Source organism: Erinaceus europaeus, chromosome 12 (assembly GCF_950295315.1).
Source record: "Erinaceus europaeus chromosome 12, mEriEur2.1, whole genome shotgun sequence".
Lineage (NCBI taxonomy): Eukaryota > Metazoa > Chordata > Mammalia > Eulipotyphla > Erinaceidae > Erinaceus > Erinaceus europaeus.
The window spans coordinates 72,793,978-72,807,744 of NC_080173.1; the positions used below are offsets into that span (position 1 = coordinate 72,793,978).

General features: G+C 37.7%; 1 protein-coding gene across 2 annotated transcripts in view; it reads left to right on the top strand.

Moving 5' to 3' along the window:
* Positions 1–13,767, top strand: part of MYO1D (myosin ID) — a 386,590-nt gene that overhangs the window by 37,482 nt on the left and 335,341 nt on the right. Inside the window, exon 2 of one of the 2 annotated variants that reach the window (XM_060203969.1) lies at positions 2,456–2,583. The exons of the other annotated variant lie outside the window; for it this stretch is intronic. The gene's annotated coding sequence lies outside the window, so the exon portion shown is untranslated. The remainder of the gene's footprint in view (positions 1–2,455; positions 2,584–13,767) is intronic. 2 annotated transcript variants of the gene reach the window in all.

The following is a 13,767-nucleotide window of genomic DNA, read 5'->3' on the forward strand; positions in this document are numbered from 1 at the left end:
TGTTTTCTCTCACCAGTCTTGTCACTGGAGCTTGTTGCCTGCATTACAAATCTACTGGTCCCAGCTGCTGTTTTTTCTTTCTTTCTTTTTTTACTTGATAAGACAGAAAAATTGAAAAAGGAGAAAGAAATAGGGAAAGAAAAAGAGAGACACCTGTAGGGTTTCTAGAACCTATAGCCTTGTTTCTTTTTTTTTTTTTTTTTAATTTTTTTATTATTATTTATTTTCCCTTTTGTTGTCCTTGCTATTCTGTTGTTGTAGTTATTGTCGTTGATGTTGTCGTTGGATAGGACAGAGAGAAATAGAGAGAGGAGGGGAAGACAGAGAAGGGGAGAGAAAGATAGACACCTGCAGACCTGCTTCACCGCCTGGGAAGCGACTCCCCTGCAGGTGGGGAGCCAGGGCTTGAACCAGGATCCTTACTCTGGTCCCCGCGCTTTGCGCCACCTGCGTATAGCCTTGTTTCTTTGCTTATAGAGCTTCTTCCCTGCAGTTGGTGACCTTGGGTTTGAACCAGAGTCTTTGCAGATATGCATTTTTTTTCTTCACCCAAAGTTTACTTAGGGACCTTCTTTCTTAGTATTGTCAGTTTCCCTTTTTTATGTAATAATTGGAAATTTTAAAATTTTTTGTATATAGCGCTAGTTGTTAGTATAGTCAGCATTAATTACTCTAGTTTATTTTTGTAAGAATATATTTTTTTATTTTCAGGTGACATAATTTCAGCACAATGTAAACAATTTGCTTTTTTTCTATACACTTAGATACTTAACCTATAGATGAACTGTAACAGTAAATCTGAATGATACACTTTGTTCAAATTGATAACTCTCTTAATGTTAGGTTGGTCAGATAAAAAAATATGTGCTATCACATGATTTATATAGACATTGGGCAATGCTTGAGGTGATGTAGAAATATGTGTTGGACTTTTTGACCTTTTCAGAGGTCAAGACCAAAGCCACACAAAGGTTATCAGTTAGTCTTATTTGAATATGTAATATCTAAAATTCCGTTTATCAGTTTTACTAATCACATTCTAGTGACTTAATAGCCTCATGTGGTTAAAGGCTACCATTTTGGACCTTGACTCATAATAGAATTTTGGTCTGTACTCCTGATCGATAAAGAATAGGGAAACTTCCAATGGAGGGGAGGCAATATGGAACTCTGGTGTTGGGAATTATATGGAATTATACCCCTCTTATACCACAATCTTGTCAATCATTATTTAATAAAAGATTATTAAAAAAAAAGAAATTTCCAGTTTCAGAGGTGAAACCCCAGTAACAACTCTTTTTTTTTCTTCTTGTCATTAAGTAAGTATGATAGGACAACAAAGATGATACCTTGAAAGGTAAAAAAAAAAAAAAAAATCCAGTGGTAAGAAGGTATAATAATCAGTAATAAAACTAGAGAGAAAAATAAGTCATTCTAGCTGAGAAATTCACTAGGAGTGACCTTGAATCAATCAAAGCTCTAATATTAAATCTGCTTAATATTTTGCACATGTTTTCCTACTGAATGGTAATAAGCAAGCAGCAGAATAAACCCAAGGGGATATTTTTCCCTTTTTATATTTGAAAACCTATACTGTGGTTAATATACATGACTTGCTAACTAGCAGGGAAAAAAGAGGGCAATTTCTACTAAGAAAAATATACTCAGGAATATGACATACTAATGGACTTTAAGACAAAATGTTTCTATAAATCTGTGCCAAAGAATTACCATAATGTCAGCTGCTCTTTAACAGATGATGGCTAGCCTTATCTTACTCACCATCACTTCTATAAGAATGAATTGGGAGTCGGGCGGTGGCGCAGTGGGTTAAGCGCACGTGGCGCAAAGCACAGGGACCGGCATAAGGATCCCGGTTCGAGCCCCCGGCTCCCCACCTGCAGGGGAGTCGCTTCACGGGCGGTGAAGCAGGTCTGCAGGTGTCTATCTTTCTCTCCCCTCTCTCTCTGTCTTCCCCTCCTCTCTCCATTTCTCTCTGTCCTATCCAACAACAAAGCAACGTAAACAGTGGCAATAATAACCGCAACGAGGCTGCAACAACTAGGGCAACAAAAAGGGGGAAAAATGGCTTCCAGGAGCAGTGGGTTCATGGTGCAGGCACCGAGCCCAGCAATAACCCTAGAGGAAAAAAAAAAAAAGAATGAATTAAAGGGGTAAGCAGTTAATTCTATTTATATACTTTCCTCATGTTTGGGGTCTTCTCTCTACCGTAATACAGCTCTCTAGTCCTGTTCTAAACTCTGAAACCATCTTCCCAGATGGTATTTTTAGTAAACCTGCATGTCAGCTATCAGGCTCAGGCAAAAATTACTGAAGTTATGGATTTCGTAGCTTCTTCCCACACAAAGACCCCCAATTTCATCTGCTCTATTCCTGCTTTTGGGTTCCTAATTTTTAAACAATTTGTCCTGCTTTATATCTCACCACCTTTCAGACACCAAGTTGCAGATGTTACTATGATTTCATCCTGACTTCCCTGGACAAACAACCTCACCAATGTGTCTTGGAACTTCACCTCTCTAGAGCCCTACCCAACTAGGGAAAGATAGAAACAGGCTGAAGGTATGGATTGACGCAACAATGTCCATGTCCATGTCCAGAGGAGAAGCAATTACAGAAGCCAGACCTTCTACCTTCTGTGCCCTGTAAAGAATTTTGGTCCGTACTCTCAGAGGGTTAAGAATAGGGAAATTTCCAGTGGAGGGGATTGTGGTGGGAACTGTATGGAATTATATACATACTCTGTTATCTTACAATCTTGTTAATCATTATTAAATCACTAATAAAACTTTTAAAAAAGAAAAAACTTTCCATGATCACAAGAATGATGTGATTCCCACTCTAATAACATATATATAATTTATATTGGGTTTTTTTTGCCCTCTTAAAGAAAGAGAAATATTTAATTTTTTTATTCTATAAGACATGAATCTCTAAAAAAAATTTATAGTGGTGAGGGGGGTGCTGAATTAGAATAATTGGAAGGTGATAGCACACAGAATTTGCATACAAGAGATCTCAGGTTTGATTCTTGGTACCACTAATAGAGCTGAGTGGTGCTCTAGTAAAAAAAAAAAAGTTAAATGATATGTGTATATATATATATATATATATATATATACATACATATATATGTACATGTGTATAACAATATATTACATATATTGTTTAAACTTATTAGCTCTTTAAAATGTTTTAAATGAAAGCTTCATTTGTAAACTTAATATATGGTTTTTAAGTATTGAGCCAGCAAAAAGTAACAAAAAAGATAGTGAAAATCAGACAAACTCTGATCATCCCAAATAGCCACTATCAGTGTTTTGGCATTCTTCCAGCTTTCTTTTTCTTATATATATGTATGTTATAAAATACTTTGTGGATATCCTTGTATATAGGTTAAAAGCACATGAGCAGATATGGGAGCATGCTGCTTTTTTTTTTTCTTTTAATTTTTTTTTTATTACTGGGGAATTAATGTTTTACACTCAATAGTAAGTACAATAGTTTGTACATGCATAACATTCCCCAGTTTCCCATATAACAATACAACCCCCACTAGGTCCTCTGAATCCTTCTTGGACCTGTATTCTTCCCACCCACCCACTCCCACCCCAGAGTCTTTTACTTTGGTGTGGTATGCCAATTACATTTCAGGTTCTACTTCTATTTTCTTTTCTGATCTTGTTTTTCAACTTCTGCCTGAGAGTGAGATCATCCCATATTCATCCTTCTGTTTCTGACTTATTTCACTCAACGTGATTTTTTCAAGGTCCATCCAAGATCAGCTGAAAATGGTGAAGTCACCATTTTTTACAGCTGAGTAGTATTCCATTGTGTATATATACTACAACTTGCTCAGCCACTCATCTGTTGTTGGACACCTGGGTTGCTTCCAGGTTTTGGCTATTACAAATTGTGCTGCCAAGAACATATGTGTACACAGATCTTTTTGGATGGATGTGTTGGGTTCCTTAGGATATATCCCCAGGAGAGGAATTGCAGGATCATAGGGTAGGTCCATTTCTAGCCTTTGGAGTGTTCTCCAGACTGTTCTCCACAGAGGTTGGACCAACTGACATTCCCACCAGCAGTGTAGGAGGGTTCCTTTGACCCCACACCCTCTCCAGCATTTGCTGCTGTTACCTTTTCTGATGTATGACATTCTCACAGGAGTAAAGTGATATCTCATTGTTGTCTTTATTTGTATTTCTCTGACAATCAGAGACTTGGAGCATTTTTTCATGTGTTTCTCGGCCTTTTGGATCTCTTCTGTGGTGAATATTCTGTCCATGTCCTCTCCCCATTTTTGGATGGGGTTATTTGTTGTCTTGTTGTTGAGTTTGGCAAGCTCTCTATATATGTTGGTTATTAAACTCTTGTCTGATGTATGGCATGTAAAGATCTTCTCCCATTCTGTGAGGGGTCTCTTGGTTTGGGTAGTGGTTTCTTTTGCTGTGAAGAAGCTTTTTAATTTGATGTAGTCCCATAGGTTTATACTTGCCTTAGTCTTCTTTATAATTGGATTCGTTTCATTGAAGATCTCTTTAAAATTTATGCGGAAAAGAGTTCTGCCAATATTTTCTTCTAAGTATTCTGATATTTTGTGATCTAACATCCAAATCCTTGATCCACTTGGAATTTACTTTTGTATTTGGAGAAATACAGTGGTTCAGTTTCATTCTTCTTCATGTTTCAACCCATTCTTTCCAACACCATTTGTTGAAGAGACTCTGCTTTCCCCATGTAATAGTCTGGGCCCCTTTGTCAAAGATTAGATGTCCATAGGTGTGGGGGGCATGCTGCTTTAACTTACATTTTCCATTAAAATATATTAAAATTTCACATGCTAGGAAATATACATCAACTTTAAGAAATCTAGATTTTTAAATTACAGATATAATACAAAGTTATATAAAATTTAAGCAGTCTGTGAATATAAAATATACAAAGGAAAGTCCCCCCAGAAGTTTTATGTCCCCTGTGATATTTGCTTGGCATATATTTCTTCTCATCTTACATACACATACATATTTCTGTCAGTTTAAATTTTGTTTTATATATAAGAATATACATATATTCTCTTTTTATTTTTTTATTTCTTTATTGGGGAATTAATGTTTTACATTCAACAGTAAATACAATAGTTTGTACGTGCATAACATTCCCCAGTTTCCCATTTAACAATACAACCCCCACTATGTCATTTATCATCCTTCATGGACCTGTATTCTCCCCACCCACCCACTCCCACCCCAGAGTCTTTTACTTTGGTGCGGTATGCCAATTACATTTCAGGTTCTACTTGTGTTTTCGTTTCTGATCTTGTTTTTCAACTTTTGCCTGAGAGTGAGATCATCCCATATTCATCCTTCTGTTTCTGACTTATTTCACATAACATGAATTTTTCAAGGTCCATCCAAGATCAGCTGAAAACGGTGAAGTCACTATTTTTTACAGCTGAGTAGTATTCCATTGTGTATATATACCACAACTTGCTCAGCCACTCACCTGTTGTTGAGTGGGTTGCTTCCAGGTTTTGGCTATTATAAATTGTGCTGCCAAGAACATATGTGTACACAGATCTTTTTGGATGGATGTGTTGGGTTCCTTAGGATATATGCCCCAGAGAGGAATTGCAGGATCATAGGGTATGTCCATTTCTAGCCTTTGGAGTGTTCTCCAGACTGTTCTCCACAGAGGTTGGACCAACTGACATTCCCACCAGCAGTGTAGGCGGGTTCCTTTGACCCCACACCCTCTCCAGCATTTGCTACTGTTACCTTTTCTGATGTATGACATTCTCACAGGAGTGAAGTGATATCTCATTGTTGTCTTGATTTGCATTTCTCTGATAATCAGAGACTTGGAGCATTTTTTCATATGTTTCTTGGCCTTTTGGATCTCTTCTGTGGTGAATATTCTGTCCAAGTCCTCCCCCCATTTTTGGATGGGGTTATTTGTTGTCTTGTTGTTGAGTCTGGCAAGCTCTTTATATATGTTGGTTATTAAACTCTTATCTGATGTATGGCATGTAAAGATCTTCTCCCATTCTGTGAGGGGTCTCTTGGTTTGGGTAGTGGTTTCTTTTGCTGTGAAGAAGATTTTTAATTTGATGTAGTCCCAAGAATATACATATATTCTTCTCGCACTTTTTTTCACTGAATACATCTTTATACATTTATTTCATGCATTATTTATTATATTCCACACAGAATAATAAAGATATTATGTTAATGAATACATTTGGTTCATGTACAGATATTCATGTGTGTGATTTTTTTCTCAGTATAGATTCCTAGAATTCAAACAAAACTTTAAAATGTACATATTCAAAAGAAAACTACACAAGGATAACTAGGCAACTGTATCTAACGTTTTTATATTTATTACTAGATTTCTCTATGCAAATGTAGCATTAATTCAACAGAGCATTAGACTGTTTTCCAAGTGGATAGTGTATATTCATTTGAACTTTAAAAGGTTTGCTATTGTTAATATATACTTTTTTGATATTAATCCTAACATGAAATCTGGCTACATGTGTGCATGTGCTAAGGGTGTCATAGACCCTCCCCAGCCTCTTTTTGCTATAGTAACTTGATGAAGCCCACTGCTTTTTCTTTTTTTTTAGTTCTGACTCCTGTATCTGGAAACCACTTCTTCCTCTCTTATTTCCTTCTGTCCTATTTTCCTAAAAGGTAGGGAAACAGAACCTTCTGTGACTCTGTATTTCCTTGGCATACCACATAGAAAACATGTTTAGTGAGTAAGACGCATAAGGCCAGTAGTCAGTGCTAAATATTCCATTTGCTTCATTCAACATTCCATTACTGTTTTGGCAGGTTATTGTGCAGCTTCGAGTACATTTTGTGTAAATATACTTTTCCATTTACTCCACAGTCACAGGAGTTTGTGCTGTATAGATATCTGTGCAATATATGAGTTCTAGACTAGTAAGAAGGTTGTCTACTTCTTTGGCTATTCAATTTTTTTTTTTCTTATGAGCAAGAGAGAGACCATAGTACTACATTGTCATATGCTGTGGCAGGCATTAAGCCCAGGTTCTTACACATGCAAAGCATGAAATCTACCACTGAGACACATTCCCTTGCTGAGTACATTAAATCAGATGTATTTCTTATATTTCAACCACTCTCTCTCTCTGGCTTAACAATTGAATTAGGATAAATTGCTATCCTCAAAGAGAAATAGAAATTAAAAAAAAAATGACATGGGCTGACACAATAGCTCACTTGTATAGTGCATGGCTTTGCCATGTGCACAACCCAGCCCAGCCCCCACTGCATTGAAGGAAGCTTTGGTGCTGTGGTCTCTTTCACTGGCTCTGCCTCTCTGTCTCTGTCTCAAAAAAAAAAAAAAAAGATACTATAACATTGTGGAATTAAAACATTGTGGAATTGAAAGAAATACTGGGTTGTATAAACTTGTGGAAAGCTTCCTAGATGAATTTGAAACTTACATAGGGTTTTAAATTGGCGAATTTTAAATTCTGAGCACATAGAATGGGAAGCACATTCTGAATAAGAGTACAGGAAGGCATGTAAAATACAATGGATGCATATTGAGTGCCAACATCTTGGAAATGGTATGCAGCTTTCTTTGATTAGATGAGATCACTTAGCCTGAGAAAGAATGCAGGTAGTTGTAAAAGGTGAAGGAGAAGAAGACTTTAGGGAAAAAAATGAGTATTTCTCATCAAAAAGCCTATCGAAGGACTCATTAAATCAGCTGAGTCAGACCTCTTAAGATGCACAAGTGATTCCCTGGACACTCCCTGTGACTAACGCTCCCAGAAACTCCTAAACCAACCATACTTCATCTTTCAAAACCCCTGTCATTCTGCTCTCAGCATTGTTTTCTGTGCTTCATTATTGCCAGGTATTATCACATCCTCAAGCTGCATTGGATCTTCATCTTCTCAGCCTAAAGCTGCAGTGTTCAGTTGCCTTGTAGGGACTTTGACCTGTAAACACCCCAACTCTGGACTTACCAAGTTTCTTCTTCTTTTAATTGTTACTAGGGTTATTGTTGGGGCTTGATGCACTCACTATGAATCCACTGCTCCTGGCAGCAGCCATTCTCTCCCTCTCTCCCTTTCTTCTTCCTTCCACTTGATAGAGACAGAGAGAAATCGAGAGGGAGAAGGAGAGAGAAAGAGAGACATCTGCAGCACTGCTTTACCATTTGTGAAGCTCCTAAGCTTCCCCCCACTCCAACCCCAGGAATGGGCTTGAACCCAGGTCCTTGCTCATTCATGGTGATGTGTTCACTCTGTCAGGTGCTCCATTGCTTGACCTCCAAATTGCTCTTTTTTACTTGCCCCTATATCCAATATTGGTGCTGTTGATACAAGTTGGAGAAAATTACTATACAGATAGGTATCAGTGAATTTATAGTTGCTATCCTCACACAGATCTTAAAACTGTAGAGAATTCCTTTTTTACTTCCCTCAGCTGTCTCTTATTTCACATTGCATCCATTTCATATTCTTTTGACTAATTGCACATTTCTACCCTGCCGCCTCTTTCTAGTATCACCTTATTGTTTCTGAGAGAAAAAAATTCAGACTTGAACTCCTGTTCCTGCCACCACAGCTAACCCTGTGTCTCTATCCATTCTTCCCGTCTTCCTCCTTCGTCACTGTAGAAAATGTGCTCATCTTCCTCTATTAGGACCGTCCCACTTGCCCTAACATGACTCCTGTCTTTTCTTACTTGCACCCGGGACACTGATCACTCTATTATCTTTTTGCACTTTGAAATATTCATTCTTCTCTCCAGGATCTGTCCCTTCAGCACTCAGATCTTGTAGTGAACACTTGGCATTTTATCTGGCTAGTGTCCTCTCATCCCTTCAATCTGATCTAGTGGAGTCACAGTCTAAATCCCAGACAAATCCCCTTTTTTTGGTCCAGGACTGGGCACCTGAATTAAGCCAGACCAATCATAGTACTTCAGTAGGAAGTGGGAATATATATATATTAACCAGAGCACTGTTTATTAACCAGAGCACTGCTCAGCTCTGGTTTAAGGTAGACTGGGAATTGAACCTGACATTTGGAAGCCTTAGGCATTATCTTTGCATAATCATTATGCTGTCTCTTATGACACACACACCCCCCATGTCCTCAGTATCATTCCCTCATTTGGTGATTAGAATTCAGAATGTGTATATTTTGAAACCACTAAGAGTAAAGGTATTATTATTATTTACTCATTTAAGTTGTGATAGAAATGAGTATGTGAGAGAAAGATACCTGCAGCACTACTTACTTGCTCACTACTTACTTCCTCTCTGCAGTTGAGAATGAAGGGTTTGAACCTGGGTCCTTGTGCATGGTAACGTGTGCATTTTATTGTTTCTGCCACTGCCTAGCTCCCTGCCCCCCCCCCCCACCTAAAGAAGCTCTATATGGTGATAGAAGAGTAGAAGAATACTAATGAGAGAATTTGGGATTAATGAGAAAAAGAATACGAATGGATTAAAAAAAATGGTTCTTGAATTTTGTGCAAGTAGTGATTCCCAACCTTTTTCATGCCATGGTATCTGTACTGCCATACATGGGAACTAGAGCTCTAATCTAAACACAAGGTTAGAAACCATACTCGACAACATTCTGAAGAGCACACCTATAACCCATACATAGGTAACATGCTGGTTCCAATGCTTTGCTTAGGTCCCAACCATTTGGTCCTGTAAGATATCCACATAACTTTCCCATACCTGTCAGTTCTTCCAGCTGCCTTCTGGAGCTCCCTACACAGCCCTCCCATGTGCTACAGTAATACCCTGGGCCTTGTATTCTAATTATCTAATTACTTGTCTGCTGTACCGTGTGTCCCAGGAGGGCAGAAAGCACATCTGCCCTTTCATTATGACAGCCCCACTACCTTCAGTGTGGTGCACATCTCCTGAATGAAGGAATTATGCTCTAATTAAAAGATTAACAAGATGATTACAATTAGAACCAAGTCTTAAGTGTAAAATATTCTTTCTTCCTAAAGGAGACAATTTTAACTGAGTGTCCTGGAAAGGAATGTGCATAGTTTATATTTCTTGGCATTTTCTAACAAGTACTTTTGTCAGATGCTCAGATCTAACAGCTTCTCATATTTTTACTTGAATTAAAAGTAGTCTCAGTAGTCATATTGGAAAATAAAACTTAAACATTGGGTTGTCATAAAACTCATGGATTTTTCCATGCAAAAAAAAAAATGCATTATAACTTCCGACAACCCAGTAGTTATCAGCATAACTAATCTTCTGTGAAAAAAGATACCTTAAATCCTGATAATAAATATAGACATATATAGGTAGTTTCTCTGTTTTGTCCACTGGCAGTGTTCTAATTTACTGATATTAAGGAGTACAAAAGAGTAGTTTCTTATAGGATGGGAATACTTTCCCTGAGTTTTCTTTATTTCTCTGATAGAAGTCTTTTACCCAGGCTGGCTCAGTTATGAAATTCCTAGCTTCATTGCCGCTCTTCCCTTTTAGTGTGAGAGAATTCACACAGAATGATTAAAGGAAGCCACTCTCAAGTTACTAATCATGTAGTTTGGCTCAGTCTTAAAAGTATTTAGCATCTTTTTGGAGTATTTTTTACTTTTTTGGTTTTTTGACCTAACTACTATGACTTGTTATTTTTAAAAAAATATTGTATTTATTTTAGTGAGACTCAAAGGGAAAAGATAGGGATAAAGACCACAGAGCACTAATCAGCCGTGGCTTATGTTGGTGCTGGGGATTGAACCTGAGAGTTCAGAGCCTCACACATGAAAGCCTTTTGCATAATCATTATGTTATCCCCTTCTCCTCACCTATCCTTATTTTGTTAACACTCCAGCTTGCTTTGATTCTGATTGAAAGTGTTTTTTGTTTGTTGGTTGGTTTGGTTTTTTTTTTTATCTCTTTATTGGGAAATTAATGTTTTACATTCGACAGTAAATATAATAGTTTGTGCATGCATAACATTACCCATTTTTCCATTTAACAATACAACCCCCACTAGGTTCTCTGTCATGCTTTTTGGACCTATATTCTCCCACCCACTCACCCCAGAGTCTTTTACCTTGGTGCAACATGAATTCCAGTTCAGGTTCTACTTGTGTTTTCTCTTCTGATTTTGTTTTTCAACTTCTGCCTGAGAGTGAGATCATCCCATATTTATCCTGTTTCTGACTGATTTCACTTAACAAGGTTTTTTAAAGCTCCATCCAAATTGCCTGAAAATGGTGAAGTCACCATTTTTAATAGCTGAGTAGTATTCCATTGTGTATATATATCACAACTGGCTCAGCCACTTATCTGTTGTTGGACACCTGGGTTGCTTCCAGCTATTACAAATTGTGCTGCTAAGAACATAGGTATACACAAATCTTTTGGATGGGTGTGCTGGGTTCCTTAGGATATATCCCCAGAAGATGAATTGTATGATCATAGGGTAGGTCCATTTCTAGCCTTCTGACAGTACTCCAGACTATTCTCCACAGGGGTTAGACCAATTTACATTCCCATCAGCAGTGCAGGAGGGTTCATTTGACCCCACAACCTCTCTAGCATTTGCTGCTGTTACCTTTTCTTTTATTTCTTTTTAAAAAATATTTATTTATTTATTCCCTTTTGGTGTCCTTGTTGTAGTTGTTATTGATGTCATCGTTGTTGGATAGGAAAGAGAGAAATGGAGAGAGGAGGGGAAGACAGAGAGGGGAGGGAAAGATAGACACCTGCAGACCTGCTTCACCACCTGTGAAGCGACTCCCCTGCAGGTGGGGAGCTGGAGGCTCGAACCAGGATCCATCTGCCTGCCCTTGCGCTTTGCACCACGTGCCCTTAACCCGCTGCGCTACTGCCCGACTCCCGCTGTTACCTTTTCTGATTTATGACATTCTCACAGGAGTGAAGTGGTATCTCATTGTTGTCTTCATTTGCATTTCTCTGACAGTCAAAGGCTTGGAGCATTTTTTCATGTGTTTTTCTGCCTTTTGGATCTCTTCTGTGGTGAATATTCTGTCCATGTCCTCTCCCCATTTTTGAATGGGGTTATTTTCTTTCTTGTTGTTGAGTTTGGCAAGATCTTTATATATTTTGGTTATTAGCCTCTTGTCTGATGTATGGCATGTAAATATCTTCTTCCATTCTGTGAGGGGTGTGTTGGTTTGGGTAGTGGTTTCTTTTAGCTCTGCAGAAGCTTTTTAATTTGATGTAGTCCCATAGGTTTATGCTTGCCTTAGTCTTCTTTGTAATTGGATTCGTTTCATTGAAGATGTCTTTAAAATTTATGCGGAAAAAGAGTTCTGCCAATATTTTCCTCTAAGTATCTGATAGTTTCTGGTCTAACATCCAAGTCCTTGATCCACTTGGAATTTACTTTTGTATTTGGTGAAATATAGTGGTTCAGTTTCATTCTTCTGCATATTTCAACCTATTTTTTTCCAACACCATTTGTTGAAGAGACTCTGCTTTCCCCATTTAATAGTCTGGGCACCTTTGTCAAAGATTAGCTATCCATAGGTGTGGGGGCTTAGTTCTGGGCTCTCGATTCTATTCCACTGCTCGGTGTGTCTATTCATGTTCCAGTACCAAGCAGTTTTGATGACAATGGCCCTATAGTACAGTTTGAGATCTGGGAGTGTGATGCCTCCAGTTCTGTTCTTTCTTCTCAAGATTGTTTTGGCAATTCTAGGTCTTTTCTGGTTCCAGATAAATATTTGCAGCATTTGTTCTATTCTCCTAAAAAATATGGTTGGGATCTTGATGGGGATAGCATTAAATTTGTATATGGCTCTGGGTAGTATATTCATTTTGATGATGTTAATTCTTCCAACCCATGAACATGGAATATCTTTCCACTTCTTTGTGTCTTTTTCAATTTCCTTGAGTAGTGACTCATAATTTTCAATCCACAAGTCTTTCACTTCTTTGGTTAGGTTTCTTCCTAGATATTTTATTGTTTTTGTTGCTATAGTAAAAGGAATTATTTTTGGATTTCATCTTCATCTAACTTAGTGTTTGCATAAAGGAATGCCACTGACTTTTGAATGTTAATTTTGTAGCCTGACAACTTACTGTATTGCCTCATAATTTCCAAAAGCGTCTTGCTGGATTCTTTAGGTTTTTCTATGTATTCATGTCATCTGCAAATAGGGAAGGTCTCTTGTTGTTTTCTTTATCTCTTAAGCTCTTTTTGAGATCTCTTCTTTTTTAGTTGTCTCTAATTTGTCCTTGATCTTGCTAATTCTGTCTTCAGCCTCATTTATCCTATTCTCTCTCCCCTCTACTGTTTTCTGAGTTCATCTATTTTGTTACCCTGTTCTGATACTGTTTTAGTTTTTTCAGCTAGTTGTGTTCTTAGCTTAGCTATTTCAGCTCTCAGCTCTTTAATAGCCTTGAGATAATTAGTGTTTTCTTCCAGAGTCTCATTTGTTGTTTCTGCATTTTTATGACAGTTCTTTCAAGCTCTTTACTCACTACTGTTACTATTTTCTTAACTAGTATTTGATGTTGACCTCATTATTGTGTGCTTCAACCTTTGGGGGGCTTTTAGCTGGACTCTTGTCCTGGTTCATTTTGTCAGTATTTATTCTTGTTGGTTGAGCCATTTTATATCGTATATTATGAGGTCCCTCGCTGAGTATTTTTCAAATTACTGATCACTCTTGCCTGGATTGACTTGTGTCTAAGTAAGGTACTTAACGGGTTCACAGTTGTGGAAATTGACAGTTG